Source organism: Oratosquilla oratoria, chromosome 1 (genome assembly GCF_046742065.1).
Source record: "Oratosquilla oratoria isolate Oo_2021 chromosome 1, ASM4674206v1, whole genome shotgun sequence".
In the NCBI taxonomy this organism is placed as follows: domain Eukaryota; kingdom Metazoa; phylum Arthropoda; class Malacostraca; order Stomatopoda; family Squillidae; genus Oratosquilla; species Oratosquilla oratoria.
This window is the reverse complement of record NC_134777.1, coordinates 46,428,896-46,436,395: the sequence shown is the minus strand read 5'-3', so window position 1 is coordinate 46,436,395 and position 7,500 is coordinate 46,428,896.

Below are 7,500 nucleotides of genomic sequence, written 5' to 3'. Positions count from 1 at the left end.
GGAATGAAAACAGAAAAAGAGAGAGAGAGAGAGAAAGAGAGAGAGAAAGAAAGAGAGAGAGAGAGAGAGAGAGAGAGAGAGAGAGAGAGAGAGAGAGAGAGAGAGAGAGAGAGAGAGAGAGAGAGAGAGAGAGAGAGAGAGAGAGAGAGTGAGAGAGAGAGAGAGAGAGAGAGAGAGAGAGAGAGAGAGAGAGAGAAGAGAGAGAGAGAGAGAGAGAGAGAGAGAGAGAGAGAGAGAGAGAGAGAGAGAGAGAGAGAAGCAGAGAGAGAGAGAGAGAGAGAGAGAGAGAGAGAGAGAGAGAGAGAGAGAGAGAGAGAGAGAGAGAGAGAGAGAGAGAGAGAGAGAGAGAGAGAGAGAGAGGAGAGAGAGAGAGAGAGAGAGAGAGAGAGAGAGAGAGAGAGAGAGAGAGAGAGAGAGAGAGAGAGAGAGAGAGAGAGAGAGAGAGAGAGAGAGAGAGAGAGAGAGAGAGAGAGAGAGAGAGAGAGAGAGAGAGAGAAAGAAGAGAAAACGAGAGAGAGAGAGAGAGAGAGAGAGAGAGAGAGAGAGAGAGAGAGAGAGAGAGAGAGAGAGAGAGAGAGAGAGAGAGAGAGAGAGAGAGAGAGAGAGAGAGAGAGAGAGAGAGAGAATTTCTATTTTTGTGGCCGGACTGGTCACTGTCCATGTGGTAGCCGAACTATTCTCTCATATAATTTATTTGAGAACCTGATGACATGATTATGTACCCAATAAGCTACCACTTAAATTCGTAGCATTGATATTCTCTTGATTTTGTGAGACCTAGGCTTTAAATATTTATAGTCACATACCTACCAGCTTGCAGTAGAGATACTATAAAATTTGGTCTCGAGTTAAACATATATATGTACGACATGATATATTACTAAAGAAAAAAGGTCCTAGCACCCTTCTGTCCTGTGATAATTCTATTCTGCATACTTGTTGCGGCTAACGAGACTCCAGATTATTTAGAGTCATTTTCTTAACTAAATAAAGTAGTTTATTATTAGCAAGAACAAAGTCTGTGACTTACATATCCGTATTGAAGGAATTAATTTTGACAACTAAATAGTTTAACATTCAGATAACATTAACCCTTTTAGTATGGTGGAGTAGTTTATTAATATACTAGTGGTTAAAGACAAATTACTTTATGCAGCTAAGAGTAGGTAGAGAGGGGTTTTCTAGAAACGGTCTCGATCCATCAAGATCCCTTTAGCACATAGTCTGTCTCTCAGTTACCTAATAGTTGTATAGCATACATCATCACATTGAAGGGAGTGATACAACAGACATAAGAATACGATATTGAATGTACAGAATACAACAGGTTCATGCTCAAATGAAACAACACAAGTGAAGAGCACCAGACTGCATCGACCGACGAGGTGTGTAACCGGAGTCCAGGTGAGAAACCGCCCCTGCGTGTTAAGCGACACCCCCACAGGTATGTAATGTTAAGCGGCTGCAGGTGCGGTCAGGTATGCATACGTAGGTACAATGGGCGGCAGGTATCAAGTGTCGAGGTCGGCCCGTCATCAACACCCTCACCTTGACTATCGGTGCCCGGGTTGAGTTCTCGCTCAGGCCTGGCACGGTCAAATTGCTACGTAAATTATCCATGAGGCAACTGTATATTGTAACGTATATAATTTGATTTTTTTTTATTTGTATTCATATAAACTGTATGAACCATCTGTAGATTTATAGAAGAATATATGCAGAATACATGCGATGCTAAACACTGAGAAGTACTGTATGGTTAACACATAATATGATAAGTCCTTTAATCTATCTTCTGCTGGATAGCGAGAACATCATACAACATTGAAATGAACAAAATAAAAACGTAGCATGAATATCTGTTAAACAACCGACGCAATCTGACGCAATGTGATGCACATACTCGTATGTACTGGGAACCTACTATTGAATGTATGTGCATGAGAGTATTTACTTGATGCAAAACGGGATCGTCATCATTTGAAACACATATTTGTCCCAAATGTAGACACAAGCTAAATAAAATGACTGAAAATAACCAGAATAAAATCGCAAAGGAAATCATCATAGGGATGAGATTGAGGTGCCTCTCTATACATGTCCTGTGTTATCTTATCTTCCTGTCACCTTTTTCATATAAACTGTCCAGATGCCACACCCGCTTCCCGTTCCCGCCTTCGCCCGTCCATGACAAATGCCTGTGGACCACAACTCGCCCTTGACACGTCTGCATCGATATATGATTTACTGTGGTACCATTGAAGTCTTTGCCAGCCGTGCGGCCGCGACCCACCAAGCACCATGTGGAGAGTTGGCATCTCGCCCAGCTCTTCGAGTCCCACTTTGGATTGTTATAAGACAATCGAGGTAAAAGGGACGTGTAAGGCCACGTATCACTGCCGAAATCAAAAGAGGTGCATTGATTTATGATTTTTGTACACATATAAACATAAATTAGGAATGTTAATCCTATGTATATTGACACATGTTTAATTAAGTTTAGATGTACAAAATAAAGAATACACGCACACTCACACGCACACACACACACACACACACACACACACACACACACACACACACACACACACACACACATATATATATATATATATATACATATATATATATATATATATATATATATATATATAAACATATGTTGAGATATTGTGACAAGTTCAGGAAGGTGAATAAAGAAATTAGGGGTCTAGTTCCGACTTGCGAATTCATTCCTGGATGGTTTTGTATATATATATATATATATATATATATATATATATATATATATATATATATATATATATATATGTATGTATACTTGCGAATTCATTCCTGAATGTTTTGTGTGTGTATATATATATATATATGTATATATGTATGTGTGTATATATATATATATATATATATGGTGGAAACGTAGAAAATACCAGACTCAGGAGTAGGTAATTTATTCCCGACGTTTCGAGTCCTGTCCGGGACTCGTCCTCAGGGGATACAATGGGATACAGTGAATTACATGGTCTTAATATACTAATAGCTACGCCCGCCGGGGGGGGGGGGGGACGCGGTAACCTGTCATAGGGGGGGGGAGAGAAGGCAGGCGCTATGATCTGGTTCATGTGAGAGTGTATGGTGGTGGAGGGGAGAAGGTAGGCGCTGTGACCTGGGTCAAGCAAGACCTGGGTCAAGCTAGAGTGTGTGGTGGTGGAGGGGGAGAAGGTAGGCGCTATGACCTGGGTCAAGCGGGAGTGTGTGGTGGCGGAGGGACAGGGGGGGAGGAGGACAGGACTCGAAACGTCGGGAATAAATTACCTACTCCTGAGTCTGGTGTTTTCTACATTTCCACCATTATGGTTCCCGGACTCCAGCTTTTTTCGTATAATATATATATATATATATATATACATGCATATGTATATATATATATATATATGTATATATGTACATGTATATGTATGTGTACATGTTTAAGTACATGTATAAGCATATGTATATGTATATGTATATGTTCATGTATATGTATAATTATATGTATATATATACACATATATATATGTATATATGTATATATGTATATATATATAAATATATATATATATATGTATATATGTATATATATATATATATATATATATATATATATATATATATATATATAAATATATCTATATATATATATATATCTGGGGCACGGGTTCTCACCTAGACAATTCTGGTTGAAGTCAACTGTGCTAATAGCTTTGTCTATTTTAAGGTTCATGTTCTTCAGTTTGAAGAATAACTTTTTATTGTTGTAGTTGCATTCATATAGAAGGGGTTGTAGTAATAGGCGTTGCTAAATCCCAATAATTATGATAACACAATGTAACAGTACAAAAAATGTCAACATGAATACCGAAACCAAGGCTCTAGCTTCTAACACTTAATCGACCACCACGATATGAAGCCACCACTAAGCACATTAGTATAGAACACTATTATACTGCGCAAAGAAATTAATTCTAAAAGTCTGTAGATTGCTGAATATCAGTGGCTCACCATCCAGAAACACCATGCCCGACAATGACTTCAAGAACGAGATGCCCCAGAAACCCCACTAGTACGTAATGTTTACCAGGGCACTAAACGACACCAAAATCCCCAGCCCACAGGACCTAGAACTAGAAGTCGAGCTAGAGCTTCCCCTATCCGCTCTATGACGAATGATGATCTGTGAGCAGGAGACTCACAATGCACGCCCGCGAAGGAAGCATACGCAAACACATGACACAAACACACAACAAAACTCTAAGCAGACAAGATTTAGTCAACAACACAAAAGTACTTAAACAATGTAACAACACCAAGAAACTACACATCTTAGAAAGAGTCTACATTACACAATACACTCCTATCATTAATATACAGACAGACACAGTTAGTACCTTACAACTACACAGCGAGGCTGCGTGGCAACAAGGCCCAATCGTCCGGCTACCATGACCAGCTGTCCAGCGACGTCCTGTTGATACGAAGACCTCACCTCCGTCCAGTACCTGACTCCTAACTCTCCTAGTTCCCCCCTTTTTACTTGTATTTAAACTCCTGTTCTGTATATGTAATCTCACTTACCTGAAGATGGTTGGATGACTCAACCGAAAGCTTGTATTTATATTTTGTGTTACAATAACATCATGGATCTCGGAAGTATTGTGTTTGACCTCCCCTCAAGAATCAAACAAACTATTAGAAAAATTGAGAAAATCACTAAGAAGATAGTGGATATTGAATTAGCTCTGGTCTTCAACCGAACACACACACACACACACACACACACACACACACACACACACACACACACACACACACACACACACACACACACACACACACACACACACACACACACACACACACACACACACACACATATATATATATATATATATATATATATATACATATAAGTATATGTATATATATACATACATATATATATATATATGTATATATATATATATATATATATATATGTATGTATGTATGTATTATAGAAGTGCAAATATAACATATACAACATGCACCACGGAGGCAATGTACTGAACTGTACTAAGTATGCAAAAGAGTAACAAACTCATCTTAATATGCACTTAGTACACGTCGCGCTGTGAAAATTAAGGAATACATGATACATTAACTTTAATGTAAATTTTTGTAGTATTTTCAACTGTGGTTCACAATGTTCTTAATTTAGAACGTTATCAAGATGTATCTTTTGAAATCTCTGAGAATGGAACAAAAGATAAACTAATTCTTATTCATCAAGTTTATGTGGGCATCAGATTTGCACTAAATCTATATATGACTCTAAACAAATATCATTATAAATACATGCTTTCCATACATTGAATCCAGCAGCTTATATATTGAAATCTAACACATCGTATAAAGTAAATAAAGTTTACTAATATAAAACAAATCGTAAAATAATATGAGAGAAAAATCGGTAAGGAAACATTAGAAACATAAATAAATCTGAGACTACAAGTATATATATGTGAATTAGAATATACAAGCCCCCCAAAAACAACAAACAGGAGACGAGAATACGCCACGAGTTCAAACAAACGTCGCCAATTTGAGTCTTGTGGCAGAAGCCTCAGCGTTCAAAGAATAGCCACGCGATTCATTGCAAATGAACCAAACGTTCGATCACATGAGACAAAAGTAATAAACAAACAGTTATTCAAATAAGCCCCATTATGATACACACAGTACAAATAAATTAATTGCATAAACAAACTATTTTCAAGTCATTCAACGCAAATTGATACGACATGTAAAGCTCTGATGCATTGTAGAGTACAGTTATACCACTCAGAATAGAATATATAGATTTGTGTTGTTATTTTTGCAGTGATAAATGTAGTAGAAAATAGTATTATGATTACTAGAAAACAATGACAATGCCGACATCTATGATAACCACAAATATTAACTGTATCAAAAATAAATACAAAATAAACAATAATAACGACAGGAAAAACAGTAGACACGAAACAAATATGAAAAGAGTAAAATTGTATCAAATTGACAAAATAAGGATAGAGAACAAAATGACGAAAACAATAAGAAAGGTAATTATGAAAAAAAAAAATACAAAAAGTACAAACGAGACATTGAGCACAAACAAAAGAGACGAGAGATATTATGGAAACGACAGAAATATCAGAAATCAAAGAAGCTACAGAAATTATAGAAACAAGAGAAGAAACGGACACAAGAGACGCGAAAGAAACAATATAAACGACAAATACAACCGTGATGAGTGATGAAAATGGAGGAGAAATAAGGAAGGATGAAGTGAAGGCAGTTGTTAAGATGATGAAAGCAGGTAAGGCACCTGGTCTGGATGGATGCCATGCAGAATGTCTAAAAAAAAGGAGGTACAGTGATGGTGGACTGGCTGGTGAGGTTATTTAATGTTTGCTGGAGAGAGGGTAGAGTGCCGGAGGACTGGAGGAGTGCCTGTATAGTTCCTCTTTACAAGGGAAAAGTGGACAAGTGTGAATGTATTATTTTCAGAGGGATTAGCTTGTTGAGTGTAGTTGGGAAGGCTTATGGGAGGATCTTGATTGAGAGGATTAGGAGAGGAACAGAGGGAGTAATTGGTGAGGAACAGTGTGGATTTAGGACGGGTAGAGGTTGTGTAGATCAGATCTTTGTGGTAAGACAGATATGTGAGAAAGCTATAGGAAAAGGTAAAGATGTTTTTTGGGCTTTTGTGGATCTGGAAAAGGCTAATGATAGGGTAGACAGAAAGGCACTGTGGGAAGTTATGCAGATATATGGGATAGGAGGAAAGCTTCTGGGAGCTGTCAAGAGTTTTTATGACAGTAGTAGAGCTTGTGTCAGGATTAGAAATGGAGAGAGTGAGTGGTTCGAGGTAAAGGTGGGACTTCGTCAAGGATGCGTTATGTCGCCCTGGCTGTTCAACTTATACATAGATGGGGTAGTGCGAGAGGTAAATGCAAGGGTAGTGGGTCAGGGAGTGGAGATGATTTAATAAAATGGAGAAAAGTAGGAGGTGAGCCAGCTGTTGTTTGCGGACGACACTCCGCTTGTGGCAGGATCGGAGGAGGGATTGAGGAAGTTGGTGACAGAGTTTGGAAGAGTATGTGATAGAAGAAAGCTAAAGATATATGTGGGTAAAAGTAAGGTCATGAGATGTACAAGGGGTGAAAGTGGCAGTAGACTGGAAGTGAGCATTAAGGGAGAGCGACTGGAGGAAGTGGATAGTTTTAGATACTTGGGTGCAAATGTGGTAGGAAAAGGTGGAGTGAAAATGAAGGTACAGTAGAATGTAGATTGAGAGAAGCGAGTAAATGCCTTGCTGAAATAAAGAGTGTAATGAGGAATAGACATTTGGGAATGGATGCTAAGAGGAGACTGTATGAAGGAGTGATTGTGCCAACAGCACTGTATGGGGCAGAAACATGGAACATAAGAGAGGAAGAG